Here is an 11,575-nt window from a genome sequence, read left to right on the forward strand (position 1 = left end):
TCGGGAAATGTCATGCCCCTTACCATAGCCGCCTGCGAACTTCAGTGTAAATATTGTGTCAAAATCAAATCAATTTGAGCGCGATTTAAACCCGGATGATTGTAACCACTCTAAGTTCGTCTGCCTTGGGAAAGCTAGCGTGTCTCCGACATAGTGATAACACTCGTTGCCTTCTCTAGTGCAGCTTAACCAGGTCTCGTCCCATTCGTCAATATTTGTGACATCACGAATCCCGGAAAATATGCGTTGTAGTCCAAACGAGTCGTTCGTTGTAGTTTTTGAAAAGTGATTTCTGTTAAATAAAATATCTCCTTTTGAAGTGGACTTTGAGCTTTGTAACTTTGCAGATCTTTTTTATGCTCAAACAGCAACATTACAGACTAACTAAAGTTGAAAAAGTGAAAAAGCATAATATGACCCCTTTAAGTTTAGAGGAAGAACAATGATTTTAAGGATAACTTTTGTTCAAATGTCAATAATGTAACAGGACTAAGTTAAAAGCTGGTTTGAAAATGTACACAAAGCAGTTTATCTATGATAAACAAGTCATATTCACGAAAAATTTCAAATCTGACATAATTTAGGACACGCTCACTAACGCAACTAGCATGACGTTGTATTCACAAGAAAACCTGAGCAGTCAGTCGCTCAAGCATGACGTGTGATTGCAAAGCGGAAAAAAATGTTCTTCATGGAGAAGATTCTCGTGTGTAAATTGCTGTAGAGTTCAAGTCTTGCTGTGTAGTCACTCGACTTCCTCCAGCTGTTCTCTGCTATGACAATTGACTTTGACTCTCTGATGTTCTGCGGGAAAAAACAGGTTGGCTAAAAACGGCACAGAGGATGGAAGTCAGGAGCGAGTGGGGCGTTGAAAGGAAAACCTCGAGACATATTTTTCTCTTCGTTTTTGCTTACCTTCTGCATGGTGAGAAGGAAATGGAACAGGGTTTGTAAACAGAAGCGTCTCTTATGGAATGGAATCTTAAGGTGTACTCTATAATGATTATACTTCCGATTGTGCTTCCTTCATTTCATTAACAATTCTCAATACTTCTGAGGAAGCTAATAGTACTATAACATATGAGAACATAAAAACATTTTAAATCATGTTTTAATCTTTTGTCATACTTTAAAAAGTACACTTATTTTTATGTTTTGACTAACATACACTGAACAAAATTATAAACGCAACACTTTTGTTTTTGCCCCCATTTTGCACATGTAAAGTACTTGATGATTAAAATTTAACTAGTGAGTTATTTGATATTACATTTAAAGTTAATATCTTTTAAATTTACAAAATTACAACTTATTTACACATATATAAATACATGACATACAGGTTTCAATATAAATTACATTAAAGTATGTTTTAGTCTACCTATATTTCAAAGATAACAGAAGTGATTATGAAATTACATATCATATATTAATAAGATGTACTTAAGTACTTAAATTGGGTAAGTTCAGCTAATTGCATTTAATATATACATTTTCAATCAGTTGCAATTCAGTGTACAAAACACTGCATTTAGTTCCCAGTATATTCTCATTTTAAGTATGCTAAAGTGTACCTCTTTTTTACAAGGGTATATATTGTCATATGAAAAACTGGTCAGTGTTTAGACTGATTTAACTCTATGAACTTCAAGCATTGCACAGTCTTGGTTTATTTTGAGTCACACATGATGAAAGTAATGTTAATTCAGTAACTGCTTGGACTGATTCAGTGAGCAGATTAGTTTGTCTGTGATTCATTTTGACCAGTTCATTAAAAGATCCAGCTCATAAGATTTATGTATTTGTGAATCAACCAACACGGATAACATAACAGAAATATGTCTATTCATTTCTTTATACAGTCTTTCTGGCTTATAACTCGTAATTCCAACACAAACGCACAACTCAGTCATGATTTCATTTGCGCTAGTGCTGTAGATTCACCAGTGCAAGACAAACCTGTCAAACTATTTTAGTACAGTGTTACATATGGTGTTGAAGAACTGCTAATAGAACCAAATGTCTTGGAAATCACTCGGTTCCATTTTTTTTCGGAATCTTCAGAATCAGTTATCAGTTTCCTACTGACAACGTTCTGAAAAAGCCCGTTTTTAAACTCGCATCTGTCAAACATGTTGTCTTGACGCATTCATTTTCTACAGTTTTCAAACATGCCAATATTCTTCTTCTCCCACGCGCTCCCGTGGGCCTACCTGACCTCAGAATGCTTTTGAAGGGCTCAAAGTCAGTCTGAGGAGTCCGGAGGGAGACGGCGTTCTTTGAACGATCAAGCCCATCTAAGACGAGCATCTCAAGGGTCAGGCTGAAGGGGGCAGAGAGGATGAATCATGTCCAGGGGTGTCTCAGCCACCACACGCATTGTTCCCGAGAGGCCCCGCATCTGGATCCCGCAGGAGTTTTATGGTGTTGATTTAAACACAGCCTTCCAGCATCTGCGTCTCTCTTTTGGTCCCCCCTTCCCCCTTTTTCTGATGGGTCTCCATGGTGACTGTCTCCACTGATACACACACGGGACGGTTAGTACGAGGGGTCGGGTGTGAAATGGTGCAGGATTGATGACTCATATCAAATCGTAGATAAAACACAGCTCACAAATCTCGACTGAGGTGCAGTGACAGCATCTGCAAAGATAACTTTGATTAAAGAGCCCAATCCCATTGGCTCACTATTACTAGAAGCGTAATAAACCAACTACGAAGACTGAAAGGGCAGTGGAGAGGGCAGACAATGAGAGATTGATGGAAAGCTGGGACAGCAAACTCCTCTGAGCCCCTCTAGTTACCAAGCATTTCCTTTTCCAATATCTGGAATGCTGGCGTCCACCGCAGGAAGTAGGTTCTTTGTTTCCTATCTCCTTCCTGCTGGCCTGCGACTGCTCAGAGGGAAGAGGAAGGCAGACGTGAACTGTTTGTGTGGAGACAGGAACCAGATTCTGAGAAGCACAGAAGGTCTTTGGCAACCACTACACCTCATACAAGGTGAAATAAAGAGGACGGGATGTGAACAAGATGTAATTAGTCTCTTTAGTATACACTGAGTGGTCAAGGTTTGGCTGGTTAGCATGGTCCAGTTAACCCCTGCTGGAAGCTGCTGTTACTACACTATTCTAAGGACAAATCTTTTGCTGAACATACACTACTGTTCAGTATTTTTTATTATTATTCAGCAGTTATGCATTAAGTTGATCAAAAGTGAAAATAAAGTATTTTACATTACTACAAAAAAAGTTTCTATTGCTGCTCTTTTGGACTTTCTATTTATCGATGACGAAAGGATTTCAAAAATATGAAGCAGCACAACTGTTTTCAATAATTATAATAATAAGAAATGTTTTCTGAGAAGCAAATCAGCATATTAGAATGATTTCTGAAGAATCATGTGACACTAAAGACCGGAGTCACATGATTCACAGTAATAAATCACATTTTAAAATATATTCAAATAGAAAGCAGTTATTTTAAATTGCAATATTTCAAAATATTTTATGCAGCCTTGGTGAAAATAAGAGACTTCAAAACATTAAAGAACCTGAAGAACACTAAACTTTTGAATAGTAGTGTACATCAGATATTTAATTATATTAAAGTGGATCTTCTACCAGTTTTTAAAGGCCTCTTAAATTGTGAAATTGACTTTTTTCTTTTTGTCTGAAGCCATTACCATCACAGTTCAGCACAATCTGTGCTTTCTCCAGGTATTATATCTACGGTACACACACACACACACACACACACACACACACACACACACACACACACACACACAGTCAATGTAGAAACAAATAGTAGTTTGTGTAGATTTACTTTTGCCTAGACAATTACAATTATTTATAAGGCTTATGTAAGAAATAAACCTACACACAGCATGTTTATTAATCTTAACTTAATTACAAACCAAATAAATTCAACAATTGCTATGCAGTTGGATGTTTTGCAGCTATTAACCTCCCATCAAGAATGATTCAACATCGCATTCTGAAACACTTTACAACACAATTTGATGAGCCAAGCAAGTAGCAATACATTTAAAGGAAACAAAATCTATTGACAACATCTTGTGGTAAAATGTCAATTACCACAGACTATTATATTGACTCATCTTTCAGTGTGTAAAAACAAACAAATAATTGCAATAATACATTTCAAATGGATGTCTGGAGGGTTGAAAAGCAGTACTTGCATGAATGAGTGATTTTCAGCTGTATCATCTAAACTATCCTTTTATCAACCACTGTTTTCTGCTAATGGATTTTCTCTTTGTAAAAACGTCACTTTGCATTAGTTATGTCACATCATTTTCTGGTATCTTTGTGTATATTGCAGAACTTACTAGGTTTGCTGGTCACGATAGGAGTTAAAAAAAAAACTACTAAGTCTGTCCTTTTTTCTTCTTTTACAAAATGAACAAAACTGAACAAATGTTTTACTTAAAAATCCACTCCAGCTGTTCTTGCCAGCTAAAGCTTTTGACACAGGGCCCAGAAACCCACTCTCTGCTGTGTAGGTACAGTATAAGTAGGTTATCACACCAACGGCCTGCCCAGCGCTGAGCTATAGTTGAGGTTATGTTAACACTGTCAGCCCCAGCTTACGTCCCAGGCTACAGCAGGAAATACAGGTGTAGACTGTAAGGGTTATGAGCTCCGGAAAGTGTGCAGTGCTGGAACTAGCTCTTCAGGACAGACAGGCTTCAGTGGGAGCAGATGCTGATGGGAAGAATGGAGAAACAAAAAGGGAGGGACAATTATAAGGAGAGGAGTTATAAATGACAAGAAAAGTATAATCTTGTATTTTGTAAGTAGAATAACCAATTTAAAAAAAAAATGCTTTTTAGTGAATTTTAGGTAAATATTCTGAAAGATAAAGACAAATACACTTTATCCATGTTGGTTGTGTACATTTAATTTGAAATTGTATAATGTATCTGCATTATCAGCCACCCAGCTTTCTAAGTATTGCTTTTGGCCAATCCCATATTGATCCATTAATCCTGAATGACCTGTTTTTGCAGCTTAGTTTTCATTAATGTACTCAGTGGACTGAGGAGAAGCTTTGCTTTGTGAAAAACTACATAAGTTACTACATCAAACTTTTTTCTTTGAATGAGCAGCTCACAGCTTTTCTTTTTTATCTCATCTTCTAGTATTTGCTCTCAGCTTGAGACCAGCACACACCTCTTTGAAGACTAAAACAGTCCTTCATCAGCTAATCAGCCTTAATTACACACACACTTAAGCCCTTTGTGTGGCTCTCATTAGCAATGTGTGCTGGTCACTCATGTGCAACGGGGTCCAGGAGGGGTCCGCATACATTGAACTGCTCTTTGCATGTGGGTACATTATAGTATATGTACTGATTAAGACTCTGACAGCTGCCTGTCCTGATGCTAATGACATGTGTTAATCATGTTACTAATCTCACCATTAAACAGAAAAACGTGATGAAAGCTGAGCCCTCATGCATGAAGACCTCACACAAGGTCTTAAAAAAAGACATGAAATGACGATCATCAGACCATGAGCATTATGCTTCAATGTAACTGAATAACATTATTTGTCTCCACCCAAACAGCCCTTCAAAATCAGATATGTTATATTCCTACTTAATATCAATTGTTTCTGACTATACACTCTCAAAAATAAATGTTCTTCATTGGCATCTGTTCTTTCTAAAAAGAAACAAAATGGCAATTCTAGCATTACTGTATTTTGTTGGCAATTTTTCTAAATAGAAAGTTAGAAATTCCTTTCTGCTTTCCATTGTTACTTAAAAAATGGTGTAGTATTTACTTTAACAATTTTCATTCAGAAAAATTAATAAAAAAATACAAATAAATGGTATAGCTCTGAATTAAATGGCATATTTTAAAATAGAAACACTGATTTGTTTTTTTTGTTTTTTTTTGTAAAACTCCAATAATCTTTGTTTTATTACAACTTTGAAAGAGAATGTCAGCAAAAATGAAACATTATTTCAGATACACAGAAAGTTATTTTGACAAAAGTAAAAAATAGATGAGATTTTTTTCGTTAAATGACAAAAATTGTAAATTACAAAAATCTTAAAAAAAAAATAGAAATATACTTTTATTTTAAAAAAGCATGCATGAATTGTGTGCAATAATGGGCCAATCAAACAATACATTGTTATGTTTAAAAAAAATGCAAGATGCCTGGCAGTGAAAAAAAAAAAAACACAACACCTGCAAACATGTTTTTCAAAGGTTAAACTTTTAATTTTTTTTTACTAAAGAGCTGAAAAAGACACAAAACACAAGTGCAATGGTTAAAGAGATCGGTCTACCGCATATTTACATACAGTACAATAATTATGGAAAAACGTCATAATGAACTGAAAAAACTGTGCTCCGTGTATGTAAACAGTCCCTAATAACAGAAATATTTATTAACACAGTAAATAGAATTCGATATAATTGGCTGAATAGCTCAAATTGGCTCCACTTCCACATGACCTGAAGACACACCCACTGACTGTTTAAACAACATACCGGTCACCTTTGACCTCAAAACAGCACACCTCTCTGGCTTTGATATCTGAGTAGTGTATCAACTTACACAAAGAAAAGGGTCCATGATAAAGCAAAAGGACAAACTATAAGACACTAAAAATACTCCTCTATGACAACACATGAGTTTAAATCAAACAGATATGACGAAACCTACAAACTGACATCATCTGATGATTGACGAATGCACACACCTGCACGCTTTAACCAAACACTGCAAACAAAGTATGATTTTACCCTCAATGAACCAACCATTCTGTATTTGCTTATATAAACCTAAGACGACATGCGCAATGACATCAAATTAGAGCTCTATGTGTACTTAAAACAACTTTAACAAAGATTTCCTTCCGTCTAAAGTGCGTTTGTATGTGTTTCCAGCTCCTAAAGACTGGTCTAGCCTGTTATCACCAGTCACGTTTTGTCCGAACTCCCTGCAGTCATGTGAACGCTGCTAATTCTGTTCTGTTGAAACTGCAGGCAAATCCTCTTCATTGACGCTCTGATTCCTGTCAACACACGTACACACACCTCCTGCTGTGTCAAGGCATTTCCTTACCGCCTCACTTCATCTAGTTTAGGTAGCCAAAATTACTGCAGCTTGTGTTTGGTTAAACTATTAGCCTGTCTGAGAACAGGCAGGTGGTGCTGGGAAATTGCAAAACATTTGTTTTTTGTTTTTTTTTTACATAATAGGCTCAGATGGTTTTGAAAAACTGTTCTCAAGCACACCTAGCACACAAACCAGAACCGTTCCAAGTCCTGGAATCGCAAAAGTGGGATACTAGTAATGGTCGACCGATATTGGTTTTTTTGACAGCCGATGCCGATATCTTGGAAAGCAGGGTGACCGATACAAAGCCGATATAATTTTATTTATTTTAATTAATATTTAAGAAATTTAAAATAATTTGAAAATGGATTAAAAAATAAATGTGTACAATAAACATACTTTAAATGACAAAGTATTTTTCACAAATAAATAAATATTTAATAAAAATATAATTAAAAAGGAAGTAAACACTGTAACCAACAGGGCATTCAGTATTCTGGGAAGTTTGTGTGCATTGGGATTTGGGAATCATATTTTTTCAAATAAAGCCAAGGTAACACTCATTTTACATCCAGCACACAGTGAAAATGACATGAATATGACAGTGGGCAAAAGCATGAAGTGCAGCATAATTAGAAATCACGAGTTTAAAGTTTGTCGATCGCGCGTCTCCAGTGAAGCTGAACTCTCCTCCTGTCAGCATTCAATTTGCACGGATCGACCATCACGCAGAGAACACACGATCATGCAGGATACACACGCACACTTCTCAAGATAAGTTTGTGTGCATTGGGATTTGGGAATCATATTTTTTCAAATAAAGCCAAGGTAACACTCATTTTACATCCAGCACACAGTGAAAATGACATGAATATGACAGTGGGCAAAAGCATGAAGTGCAGCATAATTAGAAATCACGAGTTTAAAGTTTGTCGATCGCGCGTCTCCAGTGAAGCTGAACTCTCCTCCTGTCAGCATTCAATTCACACGGATCGACCGTCACGCAGAGAACACGCGATCATGCTGGATACAAATGCACACTTCACAAGATCTCACAACTGGATTTGACTAAGTTTGCAAGATTTTTGAAATTAAATGTTCATTAGTTATTCAAAGATTTGTTTAAATGATATAAATGCGTATTTGCTGAATGCTGAATGCTAGCTGAAGTATTATAATGTTTGCCTTTCTATTACTAATAATATAAAAGCAGTCATTATAATACTTTTTTGCATACATTTTAATTCCTTTGTTTAACAGTTCTATCTGATTATTAGACAGATTTCTGTCTGTATTAGACAGAACTGTTAACGACGACAGCGAACAAGGAGAATGTGAACACTGTGTGTGCAGGCGCTGCCATTCTCAGCGCCGTCAAAATAAAAACTCGAACACATCGGCCAAACAGAAAAACTTATCGGTCGATGCCGATATTTTAAAAATGCCAAATATCGGCCGATATATCGGCCTCGGCGATATATCGGTCGACTACTAGATACTAGTAATGGGTGTTTCTTCGAATACAAGCACTTTTAGGTCCCAAGGGTTGATTTTTATTACTTTACAAGGATTTCAAATGTTTCAAATCTTTTAGTTCCATTAAAACTTTCTTGCAATGTTTTTCATCATGCCTTAATGATTTAATTTTGTTTTATAGTGTCAGATTTTATTGTTTTACTCTTATCCCAGACTTTTGATCATAAACTACTGTATAAAAATCTGTAAAACCTGAATTATTACATTAATCATGCTTAATACTATGATGATTTTATGAACAGAGCATGAAATAAACTATATCAAAATTTACTGTGAGAATTATTTACGAGATGTGGTGTATTTTCCACTAGAACCAACAGTTTTAGCCCTTTTTTTCATGTATTGGGTTTATAAAAACAATTGACATACAATATACGATGTAATATGTGAATAAATCATGGAAATATCAGGGTAAATAGTGAAAATATTATTCATTCGTGTGTGATTAGGATACAAAAACGATACCAGTGTTGTTATTGTTGGAATTAAAAAATGAAATCAAATATAAACTACGATTTTTAAAAACATAAATATTAGAAAACTTAAAGGAAAATTAGAAACCGCCTGAAATAAATACGTTTACAATGAGGTACTAAAATTTCTCAAACTAAAACTGAAATAAATTACATAAAGAAAGAAATTCTAATTCAAATGAAATTTAAATTAAAAATATATTACAATAGTGTGTAAATAATACTAAAATAACACAATGCAACATTTTTAGACATTGCAAGTGTAAATTTGTAGTGTTAAATTTGTTTTCGAGAGAGTTTATTTTCTAAAAGTGCTTAAAGATATTTTGTTCCGTAAACAGCTTCAGGACATCATGAGCAGGTGTTGCGTGTGCTACGGCTCTCAGTACAATCAGTGACCACCAGACTCCCTAAAGCTCCTGATCCACGGCGATTTACAGCAGAAAACAGAAATCAAACAGCCACACTATGAGCCCATTTTACTTGCTTTCCACTTCGTACAAGATTATCCCAACCTGGGGTTATGAGTTGTGACACATGGTGTTTCTTAAGGAGCAACAGTGTGGAGAAATGTAAATGTAAGAGGATTTTCAGTAAATGCTTCAAACCAGATGCGCAATGTCAATTTGTTCATTTTGATACCAGCTGACCTTATATGACCTCGAGATGCTGATACACAGCACAATGCCTTGAAAGCCCAGCTTTGTTTACTGCCACAATCTCCCACCTTCAAAAATATACTGTGGTATTTAAAAAAAAAGTATATATGGTTTCATTATCCTTGACAGGTAAGAAAATTGCATCTGTCAGACCATTTCACGGTTTCTTCAAATGCCTTCAGCAAATGTTCACTGCATGACTACCTCCAGAAAAAAGCCAGGACATGAGATGCACCATCTTCCTTTCAGTGCCTTTTAATATCTGCTAATCCCTCTGTATTTTCTGCAGGGTTGAAAGGGAGAGTCCATGTAATTTCAAAGAGGAAGTCAGTGATCGAGAGACGGGGTAAACTGAGCCCTCGCAGTCTCAACAATAGACAGCATGAGTCAACAAACCCGTACTTCATACAGAGGACAACTGGACATTGCGTGGGCTGCGGTCTGACTCTCTCTTTTCTCTTTCTGTGCACTGTGAGAAATCTGTTCATGTGGCATACTGTTGCCACACTTCCTTTAAATGCCAGAAAGCACACATACTTGTGTGTTTGCATGTAAATTTCAAGTGGAATAGTGTAAACATTTGTTCTGATGTCTGTGATGTAAAATGCAAAGAAATAATAAAGAAGGAGTGATGGATGTGGCTCTTTATACAGTTATATTATTGTGCACTAGCTCCTCCTGAATGCTCATTTGGGGCTTTATTAACTTGCTCAGGAATTCTCTAAAGAGAGATAACGAGTCTGTCATTCTGTCCAACATATGAACTTGCCTCAAGTGTTTTTAAACCTAATGCTTGATTTGTGAGGTGCCTAAAGATTCCCTTTTACAACTGTTTTTGAGTCCACGTTTAGAAAATTAAAAGATGTGTAAATGTCAAAAAATGAAATGGATAACTAACAATACATCTCAACAGAATAATATAGACAATATATAGAATATAATGACAATAGTAGAATTATGAAATTACCTATAAAGATGTACTTAAGTTCTACTGAAGTGGGTCAATAGTTCAACTTAGATGCTATTAATTGTCGTATATTTTAACTTATAAAACTTATATATATATATATATATATATAAGTTTTATAAGTTAAAATATACGACAATTAATAGCATCTAAGTTGAACTATTGACCCACTTCAGTAGAACTTAAGTACATCTTTATAGGTAATTTCATAATTTTTTAAATGTGTTAAAATGTACTTATATTCCACAAGGGATGACAAGTTTCTTTCTTTTTTTAAGTCACTTTGGATTAAAACATCTACTAAATTAATAAATAGAAATGTAATTGTTAAGTTAAGTTAAAACATCTTAGTTTGACCCGATCAGAAAGCTGACTCAAAATCATGTGCTGGAGCAAATTTGGTTTAAATTTGTGTATAAAAGACTCAATTAGTACTCAAGTAATTAAGTAATTAAGATCTGTTCAAGCACTTAAAACTGGTTTGTGAAAAAGGTTTGAGGCTTAAAATGACTGGAAACACTGTTTGAGTTTGTGTGTGTGTGGTCCTGGTAAACCCTACGTTACGGGGACAAAAATTTGTGTGTCAAAATTTGTGTCATTTAATGTCCCCACAAAGATATCTGAAATCCTTGTCCTTTTGGAGACACTTTTTGGTCCCCATTAGGAAACAAGCTTATAAATCATACAGAATGTATTTTCTTGAAAATCTAAAAATGCAGAAAGTTTTCTGTAAGGGGCAGGTTTAGGTGTAGAATTGGTGTAGGGCTATAGATTACACAGTTTGTACAGTATAAAAACCATTACGCCTATGAAATGTCCCCATAAAACATGGACACCCAAC

At 35.4% G+C, this 11,575-nt stretch overlaps 1 long non-coding RNA gene across 1 annotated transcript in view; it reads right to left on the reverse strand.

Annotated features, from left to right (window-relative positions):
- The window catches only part of LOC107670340 (uncharacterized), an 87,212-nt gene that overhangs the window by 27,116 nt on the left and 48,521 nt on the right, over positions 1–11,575 (reverse strand). Inside the window, exon 2 of the long non-coding RNA XR_001632082.1 lies at positions 4,351–4,726. This is a non-coding gene — a long non-coding RNA (uncharacterized LOC107670340). The remainder of the gene's footprint in view (positions 1–4,350; positions 4,727–11,575) is intronic.

Source organism: Sinocyclocheilus anshuiensis, unplaced genomic scaffold, assembly GCF_001515605.1.
Source record: "Sinocyclocheilus anshuiensis isolate Anshui unplaced genomic scaffold, SAMN03320099.WGS_v1.1 scaffold732, whole genome shotgun sequence".
NCBI classification, from domain to species: Eukaryota; Metazoa; Chordata; class Actinopteri; order Cypriniformes; family Cyprinidae; genus Sinocyclocheilus; species Sinocyclocheilus anshuiensis.